The following is a 16,637-nucleotide window of genomic DNA, read 5'->3' as shown; positions in this document are numbered from 1 at the left end:
TGGTGTTGGTGGTGATCTCTCCTCTTTCATTCATGATTTTGTTGATTTGGGTCATTTCTCTTCTCTTTTTGATAAGTCTGGCCAGGGGTTTATCAATCTTGTTAATTCTTTCAAAGAACCAGCTCCTAGTTTCGTTGATCTGTTCTACTGTTCTTTTAGTTTCTATTTCATTGATTTCTGCTCTGATCTTTATTATTTCTCTTCTCCTGCTGGGTTTAGGCTTTATTTGCTGTTCTTTCTCCAGCTCCTTTAGGTGTAGGGTTAGGTTGTGCACTTGAGACCTTTCTTGCCTTCTTTGTCTATGAGACTCGTAAGTTTTACTATTATTGCTATATACTTTCCTCTTAGGACTGCCTTTGCTGCATCCCAAAGATTTTGAATAGTTGTGTTTTCATTTTCATTGGTTTCCATGTATTTTTTTAATTCTTCTTTAATTTCCTGGTTGACCCATTCATTCTTCAGTAGGATGCTCTTTAGCCTCCATGTATTTGAGTTCTTTCCGACTTTCCTCTTGTGATTGAGTTCTAGTTTCAAAGCATTGTGGTCTGAAAATAGGCAGGGAATGATCCCAATCTTTTGGTACCGGTTGAGACCTGATTTATGACCTAGGATGTGATCGATTCTGGAGAATGTTCCATGGGCACTAGAGAAGAATGTGTATTCCGTTGCTTTGGGGTGGAATGTTCTGAATATGTCTGTGAAGTCCATTTGATCCAGTGTGTCATTTAAAGTCTTTATTTCCTTGTTGATCTTTTGCTTAGATGATCTGTCCATTTCAGTGAGGGGGATGTTAAAGTCCCCCGCTATTATTGTATTGTTGTCGATGTGTTTCTTTGCTTTTGTTATTAATTGCCTTATATAACTGGCTGCTCCCGTGTTAGGGGCATAGATATTTACAATTGTTAAATCTTCTTGTTGGATAGATCCTTTAAGTATGATATAGTGTCCTTCCTCATCTCTTATTACAGTCTTTGGTTTAAAATCTGATTTGTCTGATATAAGGATTGCCACCCCAGCTTTCTTTTGGTGTCCATTAGCATGGTAAATGGTTTTCCACCCCCTCACTTTCAATCTGGGGGTGTCTTTGGTTCTAAAATGAGTCTCTTGGAGACAGCATATCGATGGGTCTTGTTTTTTAATCTAGTCTGTTAGCCTGTGTCTTTTGATTGGGGCATTTAGCCCATTTACATTCAGGGTAACTATTGAAAGATAGGAATTTAGTGCCATTGTATTGCCTGTAAGGTGACTGTTACCGTATATTGTCTGTGTTCCTTTCTGGTCTATGTTGCTTTTAGGCTCTCTATTTGCTTAGAGGACCCCTTTCAAGATTTCCTGTAGGGCTGGTTTTGTGTTTGCAAATTCCTTTAGTTTTTGTTTGTCCTGGAAGCTTTTTTCTCTCCTTCAATTTTCAATGACAGCCTAGCTGGATAGAGTATTCTTGGCTGCATATTTTTCTCATTTAGTGCTCTGAATCTATCCTGCCAGTCCTTTCTGGCCTGCCAGGTCTCTGTGGATAGGTCTGTTGCCAATCTAATGTTTCTACCATTGTAGGTTACATATCTCTTCTCCCGAGCTGCTTTCAGGATTTTCTCTTTGTCTATGAGACTCGTAAGTTTTACTATTAGATGTCGGGGAGTTGACCTATTTTTATTGATTTTGAGAGGGGTTCTCTGTGCTTCCTGGATTTTCATGCCTGTTTCTTTCCCCAAATTAGGGAAGTTCTCTGCTATAATTTGCTCCGTTATACCTTCTGCCCCTCTCTCTCTTTCTTCTTCTTCTGGGATCCCAATTATTCTAATGTTGTTTCGTCTTATGGTATCGCTTATCTCTCGAATTCTGCCCTCGTGATCCAGTAGTTGTTTATCTCTCTTTTTCTCAGCTTCTTTATTTTCCATCATTTCATCTTCTATATTACTGATTCTCTCTTCTGCCTCATTTATTCTAGCACTTAGCGCCCCCATTTTTGATTGCACCTCATTAATAGCCTTTTTGATTTCTACTTGGTTGGATTTTAGCTCTTTTACTTCTCCAGAAAGGGTTTCTCTAATAACTTCCATATTTTTTTCAAGCCCAGCTAATATCTTTAAAGTGATGATTCTGAACTCTAGATCTGACATCGTACTAATGTCCGTATTGAGTAGGTCCCTGGCAGTCGGTACTACCTCTTGTTCTTTTTGTTGAGGTGATTTTTTCCGTCTCGTCATTTTGTGCAGAGGAGAATAGATTAATGAGAGAACAAAATGCTAGCAGAGTAACCATGACCCCAGAAAATATACTTTAAACAAATCAGAAAAGACCTGAAGCAGTGGGATAAGAAAGGGAAAGAGAGAAAAAAGAAAAAGAAATAAAAGAAAAAGAAAAAGATAAAGATAAAAACAAAACAAAACAACAACAACAAAAGAAAAACCAAAATGTGATCAAATATGATCTATATGGTATATAGATCAGTGCCACACACTAGATTTGGGGTGTGTTTTGGTCTTTTAGAAGAAAGTGCCTCCCAAAATTTTAAAGAAAGAAAAACTTATATATGTACAAAAATAAGGGTTGATATGATGAAGGGATGGAATATGACTGTAAAAATGGAAATTATAAAAAATTTTATAAAAGGAATTGATAAGAAGTTGTTTGAAAAAAGAAAGAAGAGGATTTAAAAAAAGAAAAAAGAAAAAGAAAAAAAAAGGGAGAGGATGTGATCAGGCAGGGGAATAGAAAACACCATATACTAGAGATTTAGGGTATATTTTAATCTGTTAGAAGAAACTATCTCAAAATTTTAAAGAGAGAACAACTTATATATATAAGCCAAAAATATGGGTAACTATTATGAAGGGATAGAATATGACTCTAAAAATGAAAAATAAAAATGTTTTTTTTAAAAAAAGGAATTGATAAGATGTTGGTTGAAAAAGGGAAAAAGAAAAATTCAAAAAGAAATAAAAAGACAAAAAAGACAGTTAAAAAAAAAATTACCTTTGAAAGACTAAAGAATCATGGTAAAAAAGCCATGAATTCTATGTGCAGTATTCCCCTAGCGCTGGAGTTCTGCCGTTCTCATTGATCGGTAAACTTGGTCTTGGCCGGCTGTTCTCGCTGATCTTCTGGGGAGGGGCCTGTTGCCGTGGTTTCCAAATGTCTCTGCCGGAGGCGGAATTGCCCCGCCCTTGCCCCCTCCCGGCTAAGTAATCTGCTCGGGTTTGCTCTCCGGGGCTTTTGTTCCCTGCGAGCTTTCCGTACAGCTTTGGAGGCGGAGAGTGAAAATGGCGGCCTCCCAATCTCCGCCCCGGAGGAGCCGAGAACTCGGGGCCCCGCTCCTCAGTGCGCCCCCAGAGAAAAGCCGTCAGTCACTCCCGTCTCCCCGGTCTCCGGCCGCACTCCGTGCTCACCTGGCCTGTGACCCTGCGTTTCTATCTCTGGCACCCAACCCCGGGTGGAGTCTCCAAACCCAGCAGATCCCCGCGGTGCACTCCCGCGCGGCTCCTCCCGGGGGAGGAAGGTGAGTCTCCCCGGATCTGCCGCTTGTTGGGTCCCTGCTGGAGGAGCAGGGGCCCGACTGGGCCGCGGATCACGGTTTATGGCGACCCCGAGCTGAGAGCCCGCGCCTGGGCTCCGCCTCTGCAGCCGGCTTCCCTGCTCCGTTACCTGGGAGCTCTGCCGCACTCAGGCACCCCCGGTCTTTCTGTGACCCCGAGGGTCCTGAGACCACACTGTCCCGGAGGGTTCCACCCCCCGCTTAGCCACCGGAGTGACGTCCCTCCGGTGGCTAAGTTCTGATTTTGTGCTCCGCGGCTCTATCACTTGCCAGAAGCATCCGACGGAGGCCCCTCCCCCGCTGTCTATCCTCCCGCCTGGGATTCACTTCTCCGCACGTCCTACCTTCCAGAAAGTGGTCACTTTTCTGATGAGAGAGTTGTTGCTATTCCTTTCTTCGATCTCCTGTTGGGTTTGTAGGTGTTCAGAATGGTTTGATCCCTATCCAGCTGAATTCCTGAGAGGAGACGAAATCCAGGTCTCCTACTCCTCCGCCATCTTGCTCCGCCCCCCGCCAACATACACTCTTAATTAAAAGCTAACACTCTCAGCAAAGTAGGAATAAAAGGGAACTTCCTCAACATAATAAAGGGCATCTACAAACACCTTCTGTGAGCGCTGTACTTAATGTGTAAAGACTGTATTTCCCTTCTAATTTCAGTAACAGAACAAAGATGTCCACTCTTATTATTTCCATTTAACACTGCACTGGAAGCTCTACCCAAAACAATCACACAAGAAAGAAAGAAAAAAAGCATTTAGATTAGAAAGAGAAATAAAATCATACTTATTCAAAGACCAAATGATCACCCATGCAAAAATTTTGTGGAATCTACAGAAATGCAACTAGACTTCAAAAAAGTTACCTACAGAATTATCATAGGACCATGAAATTCCACTCCTAGATATGTACACAAAAGAACTGAAAACAGGTCCTCAAGCAATACACACATGTTCATAATAGCAGAACTATCTGCAATAGACAAAGGTAGAAACAGCCCACATGTCCATCAATGGATGAATGGATAAGTAAACGGTAGTACATATAAACAATGAAATCTTATTCAGCCATAAAAAGGAATGAAGTACTAATTCATGGTACAACATGGATGAACCTCCAAAACAATATGCTAAATGAAAACCTGAGACACAAAATGTCACATATTGTTAGATTCCATTTATATCAAACACCTCTAATAGATAAATCTATAAATATAGAAATTATACTGATGGTTTTGGGGGGCTGAGGAAAAGGGATAATAAGGAGAAATTACTTTATGGATAAGAGTTTTACTTTGGGGTTATGGAAATGTTTTGGACCGGATGGTTGCACTCTATGACTATACTAAATGCCACTGAATTATTTCCTTTTAAATGGTTAATTTTATGTTATATTAATTTCATCTCAATAAATTAGTTTTAAAGAGCTGCTAGAGGAGAGTGTCCAAGGTGGTGACACAGAAAGACCCTGGACTCATCTCCTCCACAGACACACATCTATTTATACACAATTCTTCCTGAAGAACTGAGGGCTGATTGACCAGCTTCTGTACGATAAGAGAGAGAGAGAGAGCGCAGAGAGAATAGCAAGAGGGACGGAGTGATGGAGACACACCATCCTTTCCAGCACCGTGGTGCTGGAACCAGCACCACAGCCCTGTGAACTGCCATGGGGAGAAATAGTACAGAGGGACCATGAGCAGATTCATATCCCTGGGACACAGACAAAAACCCATGGCTTAAAAGAACAACTAATATTAAAGACCCAGCCTTAAAACCCTGCAAAACGTCAGGGGAGCTACTCGTACACCCTCTGAGTGGGAAGGGCTGGTAAGCACCATGGTTTATGCTCCCCCCTGCACCTTAACAGTACAGACCAGAGCACAGACCCAGTGCCACAGCTGGCCACCACCTCAATGAGACCCAGGTCACTAGCCTACACCAGCCCATGTGATCCCAGCGCAGCCCCAGCACAGTGTACGCCAGGACCCTCCTGGTTAGCACTCATTATATTTCAGCTATCTCACTAAAGTGATACAGGCACAGAGCATCCTGGAACACTCCAGGCCCACACCACTTCAGCTCCAGATGACTTACTAGAGCACCCCCAGGACTTCCCAGCCAATGCTGCCCTTGGTTCTGGATGACTCGCCAGAAGCACCCCTGCATGGAGCATCCCTTGCACAGAGCAGCCCTTTTGTAGAGCATCCCAGCCTGCAACTGTCTAGGCTCCAACCACCAGGGCACCACTACATAAAGAACTCCAGGATCCCTGCTTGTACCCACTTCAGCTTCAACTGTACTGCCAGGGTGCCTCCTGAATGGAGAACCCTGGAACCACACCAGCCCACATTCACTTTGGCTCCAACTATCCCAACCATGCATCCCCAAACAGACTACCCCAGAAACTCCAGCTTATGCCAGCCAAGCTCCAGCCAGTCAGCCAAAGTCACCAGGCACATAGTCTACATAGTCTATAACCATACACAAGACCATTCCTTCAAGTTTAGGAGTAGTTGTCCCATCTAATTCACTGGAACACAGTGAGTCAAGCAAAATAGGAGACAGAGGAATAGACTCCAAATAAAAGAACAAGACAAAACCTCAGAAAAAGAACTAAATGAAACAGAGATAATAAATTTACCTGATAAAAGGTTCAGAGTAAAGGTCAGAAAGATGCTCAGTGGACTGGAGAGAAGAGTAGATGAATTCAGAATTTCAACAAGGAGGTAGAAAATATAAAAAAAAGAACCAATCCGGTTGGAGAACACTACAACTGAAATGAAAAGTACATCAGAGGGAATCAACAATAATATTAGAGAATGCAGAAAAAGAGATCAGCAATCTGGAAGACAGGTTTAATGGAAAGCGCCCAAGCTGAAAGGCAAAAAGAAAAAAAGAATTTAAAAAATGAGAATAGGTTAAGGGATCTCTTGGACAACACTAAGCAAAGAAACATTCACATTATAGTGGTCCAGAAGGAAAAAATACAGATAAAGGGGAAGAAAACTTATTTGAAGAACTAATAGCTGAAAACTTCCCTAACTTGGGAAAGGAAACAGACACCCAAGTTCAGGAAATACAGGGAGTTCCAAATAAGATGAACCCAGGAGATCCACGGTACAACATATAATAATTAAAATGTTGAAGATTCAAGATAAAGAATTTTAAAAGCAACAAGAGAAGCAACTGACAACATACAAGAAAAACCCTGTAAGTTTATCTGCTGATTTTTCAGCAGAAATTGATTTTTTGTGTAGGCCAGAAGGGAGTGCTCTACCAGGCAAAGTCATCATTCAGAATTAAAACAGAGATAAAGAATCCCCCAGACAAACATAGGTTAAAGGAGTTCATCACCACTAAACAAGACCTCAAAATATGTTAAAGGACTTCTATAAGTAGAAAAGGCTATAATTAAAAGAAAATGATGAAAAGAAAAAATATCATGAAAAGGCAAACTTATAATAGAGGTAGTAATCACTTATAAAGCTAGTATGAAGGTTAAAAGACAAAAGTAGCAAAATCAATTATGTCTAAAAAATAGGAAAGGGGACTCACAAAATAAAAAGAAGTAAAATAGGAAGACATATACATAAAACATGGAGGGAGGAGTAAAAATAAACTTTTAGAATGTATTCAAACTTAAGTGACCATCAGCTTAATACAGAGTGCCAAATATTAGGTTCATATGAACCTCACAGTATCCTCAAACCACAAACCTCTAATACATACACAAAAAATAAAGAAAAAGGAAGTCAATCATAACATTAAAAAAAGTCATCAATCACAAGAAAGCAAAAAAAAGAATAAAGAACCACAAAAACAACCAGAAAACAATTTTTTAAATGGCTTTAAGTAAATACCTATCAATAATTACTCTAAATGTAAAGGTTCTAAATGCTCCAATCAAAAGACATAAGGTTTCATTCTTTTTGATGGCTGAATAATATTCAGAGAGTGTGTGTCCATTATATATATATATATATATATGTATATATGTGTATGTGTGTATATATACACACACATACCTACACACACACATTATATATCCATTATATATCCATATCCATATATTCACATATATATATCCATATATATATGGATTTATATATATATAAAATCCTCCAAAAGTGAATAAGAAGAAATAGGAAATTTGGACAGACTTATTACCAGTAACAAAATTGAATTGGTAATCAAAAAACTCCCAGCAAACAAGAGTCCAAGACCAGATGGATCCACAAGGGAATTCTACCAAACATTTAAAGAAGAGTTGATACCTGTTCTCCTCAAACTATTCCCACAGTGGATCACCATCCACAAATCATTCAACATGATACACCACATTAACAAAATGAAGGATAAAAATCACACAGTCATTACAACAGATGCAGAAAAAGCATTTGACAAAATTCAACATCCATTCATGATAAAAACCCTCAACATAATAAAGGCCATATATGACAAACCCACATCATACACAGTGGAGAAAAACTGAGAGCTTTCCCTCTAAGATCAGGAACAAACAAGGATGTCCAGCCCTGCTACTTTTATTCAACATAGTACTGAAAGTCCTAGCCACAGCAATCAGACAAGAAACAGAAATAAAAGGCATCAAATTGGTAAAGAAGAACAACTGTCACTATTTGCACATTACATATTATACACAGAAAATCCTAAAGACTCTACTAAAATACTATTAAAAGTAATAAATGAATTTAGTAAAGTTTCAGGATACAAAATTAATACACAGAAATCTGTTGCATTTCTATGTACTAATAGCAAAGTAGCAGAAATAACCAATTCCATTTACAACTGTACCCAAAAAAACATACCTAGGAATAAACTTAACCAAGGAGGTAAAAGACCTGTACTGTGAGAACTATAAAACACTGATGAAAGAAATTTAAGATGACACAAATGGAAAGATATTCCATGCACAAGGATTAGAAGAATATTTTTTAAATGTCCATACTACACAAAGCAATCTACAGATTCAGTTCAATCCTTATCAAAATGTAAATAATATTTTTCACAGAAATAGAACCACCAATCCTAAAATTTGTATGGAACCACAAAAGACTGTGAATAGCCAAAGCACTCAAGAAAGATGAACAAAGTTCAAATTATCACAATCCCAGACTTCAAGCTATACTACAAAGACATAGTAATCAAAACAGTATGCTACTGGCACAAAAAATAGACACACAAATAAACGGAACAGAATAGAGCCCAGAAGTAATCCCATGTTTATATGATCAATTAGTTTACAACAATGGAGGCAAAAATATACAATAGGGAAATACAGTCTTATCAGTAAACTGGACAGCTACATGCAAGAGAATGTACACTTTCTTGCACCATACACAAAAATAAACTCAATACAGATTAAAGACCTAAATGTGAGATTTGAAACCATAAAACTCGTAGGAAAAAACATAGGTGGTAATGTCTTTGATATTGGTCTTAACAACATTTTGCTGTGTATGCTTCTGCAGGCAAGGGAAATGAGCAAAATAAACTATTGGGACTGCATCAAAATAAAAGGTTTTTGCGTAATGAAGGGAAACCATTAACCAAACAAAAAGCCAACCTACTGAATTGGAGGAGATATTTGCAAGCAATTATCCAATAAGGGGTCCATATCCAAAGTATATAAAGAATTTATACAACTCAACACCAAAAAAAAATCTAATTAAAAATGAGCAGATCTAAAAAGACATCTTCTCCAAAGAAGACATACAGATGGACATACACATGAAAAGATGCACAACATCACTTATCAAGAAAATGCAAATCTAAACCACAATGAGGTATCACCTCACACCTCTGAGAATGGCTATTATCAAAAAGAAGTGTTGGCAAGGATGTGGAGAAAAAGAAACTCTCCTTCACTGTCAGTAAGAATGTAAATTGGTGCAGCCAGTTTTTTTGGAGGTTCCTCAAAAACTTAACTAGAAAAACCATATGATCCAGTAATTCCACTACTGGATAAATAAAACACTCATTGAAAAAGATATATGCACCCTTATGATGATTACTGCAGAATTATCTACAACAGCCAAGATCTGGATGCAGCCCACATGTCCATCAATAGATGAATGGATAAAGATGTGGTATACACATACAATGGAATATTATTCAGCCATATAAAAGAATGAAAAATTAACATTTGCAGCAACATGGTTGAACCTAGAGAGTATAATGCTAAGTGAAATAAGCCAGACACAGACAAATAGTACATGATTTCACTCATATGTGGAATTTAAAAAAGAAAACAAAACAGAAAAGCAGAAACAGACCCATGAATGGAGAGAACAAACTAGTGGCTGCCAGAGGGGAAGAGAGTGGGAGGATAGGCAAAATGGATTAAAGGGGAATGGGAGGTAGGCTTCCAGTCAGGGAACATATACATCACGCAATGAAAGGGACAGCATAGGGAATATAGTCGATGGTGCTGAAACAGTGTCATATGGTAACAGATGAGAGCTACACTTGTAGTAAAAATAACATAACATAAAATCGGGGAATCACTACACTGTACCTCAAACTAATGTAACATAGTGCGTCAACTCTATTTCAATTAGTTTACTATTTACTATTAGTAAATAATAGTAGGGCACCTGGGTGGCTCCTGGGTGGCTCAGTCGTTGGGCGTCTGCCTTCGGCTCGGGTCTTGATCCCAGGGTCCCAGGATCGAGTCCCGCATCGGGCTCCCTGCTCAGCGGGAAGCCTGCTTCTCCCTCTCCCACTCCCCCTGCGTGTGTTCCTGCTCTCGCTGTCTCTCTGTGTCAAATAAATAAAATCTTTAAAAATTAAATAAATAAATAAATAAATAAAAGTAAAAATAAGTAAAAAGCTATGAGAACTAATAAGTGAACTTAGCAAGGTTACAGAATACAACAACGGTCAGCAAATCATGACTTAGGGCCAAACCTAGTCACTGCCTATTTTAGTAAATAAAATGTTTTTTAAATATATACACTTATTCATTTTATATGTGATCTACATTGCTTTCATACTGCAATGGCAGAGTTGAATGCTTGTGACAGAGACATATGGCCTGCAAAACCTAAAATATTTACTACCTGGTCCTTCACAGACACAATGACAACAAACAATTAGAAACTGATAGTTTAAGATACTATTTCCAGGGCACCTGGGTGGCTCAGTTGGTTAAGCGACTGCCTTCGGCTCAGGTCATGATCCTGGAGTCCCAGGATCGAGTCCCGCATCGGGCTCCCTGCTCAGCAGGGAGCCTGCTTCTCCCTCTGACCCTCCCCCCCTCTCATGTGCTCTCTCTCATTCTCTCTCTCAAATAAATAAATAAAATCTTTAAAAAAAAAAAAAAAGATACTATTTCCAATAGATTCAAAAAATAAGAAATACTTAGAGACAAACCTGACAAAGCATGTGAAAAACCTATACACTGAAATGTATAAACTACTGCCGAGAAAAGTTAAAGAATACTTAAAAATACCTAGAGACGTATCTGTTCATGTGATAAAAGACTTAATATGATTAAGATGTCAATTCTCCTCAATTGCCCCGTAGTTTCAATGTAACCACAATCAAAATCCCAGTAGGCTTCCATAGAAATTTACAAGCACATTCTAAGATCATGTGTAAATGAAAAGAATCTAGAATAATGAAAACATCTATAAAGTAGAAGAACAAAGTTAGAGGGCTAACTGTACCTGATTCCAAAATTATTGTAAAACTATAGTCATCACAATAGCATGGTACTGGCATAAAAACAGATATTCCAACAGAAAGACTAGAGACTCCAAGAAACCCACATTTATACAGAGACCAACTCTTCACACAGGTACAGAGGCAACGCAATAGAAAAAGAGTCTTTTTAAATCTTTAAAAAAAAAAAAAAAAAAAAGGGCGCCTGGGTGGCTCAGTTGGTTAAGCGACTGCCTTCGGCTCAGGTCATGATCCTGGAGTCCCGGGATCAAGTCCCACATCAGGCTCCCTGCTCGGCAGGGAGTCTGCTTCTCCCTCTGACCCTCCTCCCTCTCATGCTCTCTGTCTCTCATTCTCTCTGTCTCAAATAAATAAATAAAATCTTAAAAAAAAAAAAAAAATTCTTTTTAACAAATGACTAAAACAACCGGCTATTCAAGTTCTAAAAATGAACTTGGATCCATACCTTGCACCACATATATAAACTAACCCAAAATGAAACAGACATAAATGTAAAACTTAAAGCTATAAAATATACAGATTGAAACATAAGAGAGAAATCTCTGTGACCTTCGGTGAGTGAAGATTTCTTAGACATGCACCAGAAGCACAATCCATAGCAAAACAAATTGAGAGATTAGATTTCATCAAAATTTAAAACATATGCTCTTCAAAACACACTTAAGAAAAGAGAAATCTGGGATGCCTGGGTGGCTCAGTCAGTTAAGCGTCTGCCTTCGGCTTGGGTCATGATCCCAGGACTCTGGGATCGAGCCCCACATCAAGATCTCTGCTCAGTGGGGAGCCTGCTTCTCCACTCTCCTCCTCGCTCATGCTCTCTGTCGCTACCTCTGTCTCTCTCTCAAATCAATCAATCAATCTTTAAAAAAAGAAAAGAGAAACCACAAATTGGGAGAAAAGTTTTTTTAAGGCATAAATCCCTATAAAGAATTTGTGATTTGTGCCCGGAATATGTAAAGAGCTCTTCAAAACTCAACAATAAGCGTTTTTATTAAAAAAAGCAAAATATTTGAAGAAACGCTTCACCAAATAAGAAATACAGATGAGAAACAGGCATTTAAAAATGATCATCAAAGATATTAGGGAAATACAAAATAAACCACAGTAGTATAACACTACACACCTATTAGGATATTAAAATTAAGAAGACTATACCCAATGTTGAATGTGGAGGACTGTAATTCTGCTACACTGTGGATGGGAATGGATAATGGTACCAATGCTACAGAAAGAAGTACAGTAGTTTCTTAAAAAGTTAAATATATATCTACCCTATGCTGTACACAGTCAACTTCCAGCTACTTAAGTACCCCAAAGAAAAAGAAGGGTATGTCCACAGGTTTGTTCATTTGTACATTAACATTCATAGCAGCTTTACTTGTGAAGTCAAAAACAGACACAATAGAAAAAGCCCATCAATAAATGAAAAATAAATCATGGTAAGTCGTACAATGGAATACTACTCAGCACTAAAAATCAAAGAAAGATAGAGACATGCACTAGCTTGGATGAACCTCAGAAGCGCTGAGCTAAGTGAAGGAAGCTTCAGGCTGTATGCTTCCATTTAGATGACACTCTCTAAAGGCCACCGCACAGCAACAGAAATCCAATCGGTGCTTGCCAGGGGCTGGGGAGAAGAGGGAAGTTACCACAAAGCAGAGAACTTTATGGAGCCATGCCTTGATTGTTGTGGTGCTTACATATGTTTCCATAATGGTGTGAGTCTGGCAAAACTCTCAGTTGTACATTAAATACAGTGAACTTTACTATATGTAAATTATGCCTCGATAAACATGAAGTTTAAAAACAAAAACAAACTTCAGCTTATAGAATGAGATATAATTGCCCTTAGAAATAAGACACAGACCTAAATTATCTCTTAAAGAACATTAGGCACTGAAAAGAGTTCATACAAAGGTTCTCAGATTAGAAATTGGGACCATCACTAACATGTATAAGTTCTATTTTCCAGCTAAAACATCTGGCTTGAAGTTCTTTCAAAAAGTCCTGTTTTAAAGTCCCCCAGACACCGCTACACAAGCCCTTATGATGCCTCAGCGGAATGACAGCAAAAATCTCATCGATCTTGTCTCACCGCCTGCAAACATGCCTCCACACTGCTTCCCACACTTACCTCCCCAGCCAAATCTGGCCATGCAGGCCTTCCATTCAAAAGCTTCTGATGCTTCCCCATAGGATAAATGTTAAACCTCTTGTGATGAGCACTGGGTGTTGCATGGAAGTGATGAATCACTAAATTCTACAACTGAAACTAATATTACACTGTATGTCAATTAAATGCAACTTAAATAAAAACGTACAAAGACAAAAATACTCCAAAGCCAAGGAAGGCCCTTCTCAGATTAGACTTAGCTTACCACTTTAGGCCCCCTTTCTTCTGTTCCATCTCCCCAACACCAACTTTTAGCCCAACATACACAAATACACTTCAACATCACATCATGCATACCACTTGGAATTGCCACTTGCTATGTCCCCTGGGCCTCTGTACCATCAGGCTCAGAGACCTGCCCCTGACTGAACTATCATCTCTCTTAAGGTTCTTCTATAAAAGGTCATCTTGGGGAAGACTTTTCTTGGCCTGTTGCATCAGCACACACCTCCTTTACAGCATTCAGCACATGTTACAATCTGTTCCCTTGTTCACACTCCCTAAATTGAGATCTTCTCAAGGACAGGTAGCCTGTCTTGATTTAGCTCCAATTCTCCAAGGCATAGCTCCATTCTAAGTGAATGGGTGCTTTGGTGGGCCGGAGACTTGTCAGTGCAATTGCTGAGAACTTCTTATTCAATGCAATTTTTTTTTTTTTCTTATCACTAAAGCAGTGGAAAAAGCAACTGTTGAAAACTTTGTATCATTTTTTTGTTTATTAAAACATTCTACATTTTGAAGATGGTGCTATGAGAGGAAAAAAAAAATCAAGAAGTGAAATCATGAAGTATATATGAGCTAGATTAAACTGTATTACCTTGGCCAACTGTTAATCTTTTTGCATATACTTTCCAGATACATAAATAAGAATATTAACAATATCAGTCTTCACAGGGATAATGTAAATACCATAATGTAATAACACATTCTGAAAGGATTTTTGTAAACTGTTAAGGAGCTACATAAATTTTAGTAGTAATAAGGGAAAAAATTACTATTTTCTATAAGTCAGCAAGATGGCAGAATAGAAATCCCTGGGCCCTCCTTCCTTACCTCCACAAACACACTAATTCAACAATTCATGGGAAAATTCCCTTGTCAGAAATCCAGAAACTTGGTTGTTTTTTTTTAAATATAAACAAAATTGACAAACCTTCAGCTAGACTAAGGAAAAAGAGAAGACTCAAAATAAAATAAACAAAAGACATTACAAGTGATGTCACAGAAACTAAAAAAATCTTCGACTACTAGGAACAATTATATGCCCACAAGCTGGACAACATAGAAAAATGGATACATTGCTAGAAATACACAACCTACCAAAACCCAATCATAAAGATATAGAAAGTCTGAACGGACCTCTAACTAGTACAGAGACTGAATCAGCAATCAAAAACCTCCTGACAAAGAAAAAGCCCAGGACCAGATGACCTCAAAGGTAAAGTCCATCAAACATTTAAAAGGAATTTAAACAGAATAAAAGCATTAAGAACAAAGTTAGTCCTTCTTAAACTCTTAAAAAAAAAAAAAAAAAGTAGAGGGAACAATTCCAAACTCATTTTATAAGGCCAACATTACCCTAATACCAAAGCCAAAAACATCACAAGGAAAAGGAAACAAACAACACAAAAACAACAGGCCAATATCTTTGATGACTACAGATGTAAAAATCCTCAACAGAATACTAGCAAACCAAATTCAGTAGGTCACAAAAAGGATCATACCTTATGACCAAGTAGATTATCCCTGGGATGCAAGGATGGTTCAACCATATGAAAACCAATGTGATATATCACATTAATAGAATAAAACATAAAAATCACACAATCGTTATCAGTAGATGCAGAAAAAGCATTTGACAAAATTCAACACTCTTTCACAATAAAAACACCCAAAAAACTAGGAATAGAATAAAGTTACTTCAACATAATAAAGGCCATAAATAAAAAGTTCACAACTAACAGCATACTCAATGATGAAAAACTAAAAGCTTTCCGTTTAAAATCAGGAACAAATCAAGAACACTCACTTTAGCCACTTCTAGTCCTACTATTATAGTATTACAAGTCGTAGCCAGAGCAATTAGGCAAGAAAAATAAGTAAAAGCCAGCCAAATCGAAAAGGAACAAGTAAAATTAGCATTATTTGCAGATGACATGATCTCTTACATAGAAAACCCTAAAGATTCCAACAAAAAACTGTCATATTAAGCAATTTCACTAAAGTTGCAGGATACAAAAGCAACGTACAAAAATCAACTGCATTTCTACACACTAACAACATACTATCTGAAAATGCAAATTAGGCTAACAATCCCATTTATAATAGTACCAAAAATAATAAAATACTTAGGAATCAACTATGGAGGTGAAAATTTTGTACACTGAAAACTACAAGACACTTATCAAATAAATTGAAGAAAATAAAAAATATAATGATGTCCCCGTTCATGGATTAAAAGACTAAATATTATTAAAATGCCTATACCACCCAAAGTGATCCACAGATCAGTGCAATCCCTATCAAAATTCCAATGGCAGTTTTCTACAGAAATAGAGGGAAAAAAAAACAATTCTAAAATTGACAGGGAAACATAAATGACCCCAAATAGCCAAAACAATCTTCTCAAAGAACAAAGCTGGAGGCATCATGCTTCCTGATTTCAAAATATACAGGTATACATTTAAGATACTGTGGATTCAAATAAAAAAAGTGTGGATTCAGTTCCAGACCACTGCATTATAGCAAATACTGAAATAAAGCAAGTCAAATTAATTTTTTGATTTCTCAGCATACATAAATATTGTGTTTATGCTGCAGTCTGTTAAATACACAATAACATAATGGCTAAAAAAATGTACACACCTTAATTTTACAATACTTTATTGCTAAAAAATGCTAACCATTATCTGAGCTATAAGTGAGTCATCATCTTTTTGCCAAATGAGGGTCTTATTTCCACATTGATTGCTGACCTACCAGGGTGATGGCTGCTGAAGACTGGAGTGGCTGTGGAAGTACCTTCTAATAAGACAATAGTGAAGTTGGCCTCCTCAGTGGACTATCCCTTTCACAAGTGATTTCTCTGTAGCATGAAAAACTGTTTAATAGCATTTTACCTGCTTTCAAAATTGGAGTCAATCCTCTCAAACCCTGACACTATTTTATCAACTAAGTTTATGGAATATTCTAAATCTTTTGTTGTCATTTCAACTATCTTTAC

The sequence above is a fragment of the Mirounga leonina genome, unplaced genomic scaffold (assembly GCF_011800145.1).
Source record: "Mirounga leonina isolate KUSES-001 unplaced genomic scaffold, KU_Mleo_1.0 Mir_168, whole genome shotgun sequence".
Taxonomy (NCBI): Eukaryota; Metazoa; Chordata; class Mammalia; order Carnivora; family Phocidae; genus Mirounga; species Mirounga leonina.
Note: the sequence above shows the minus strand (reverse complement) of the source record.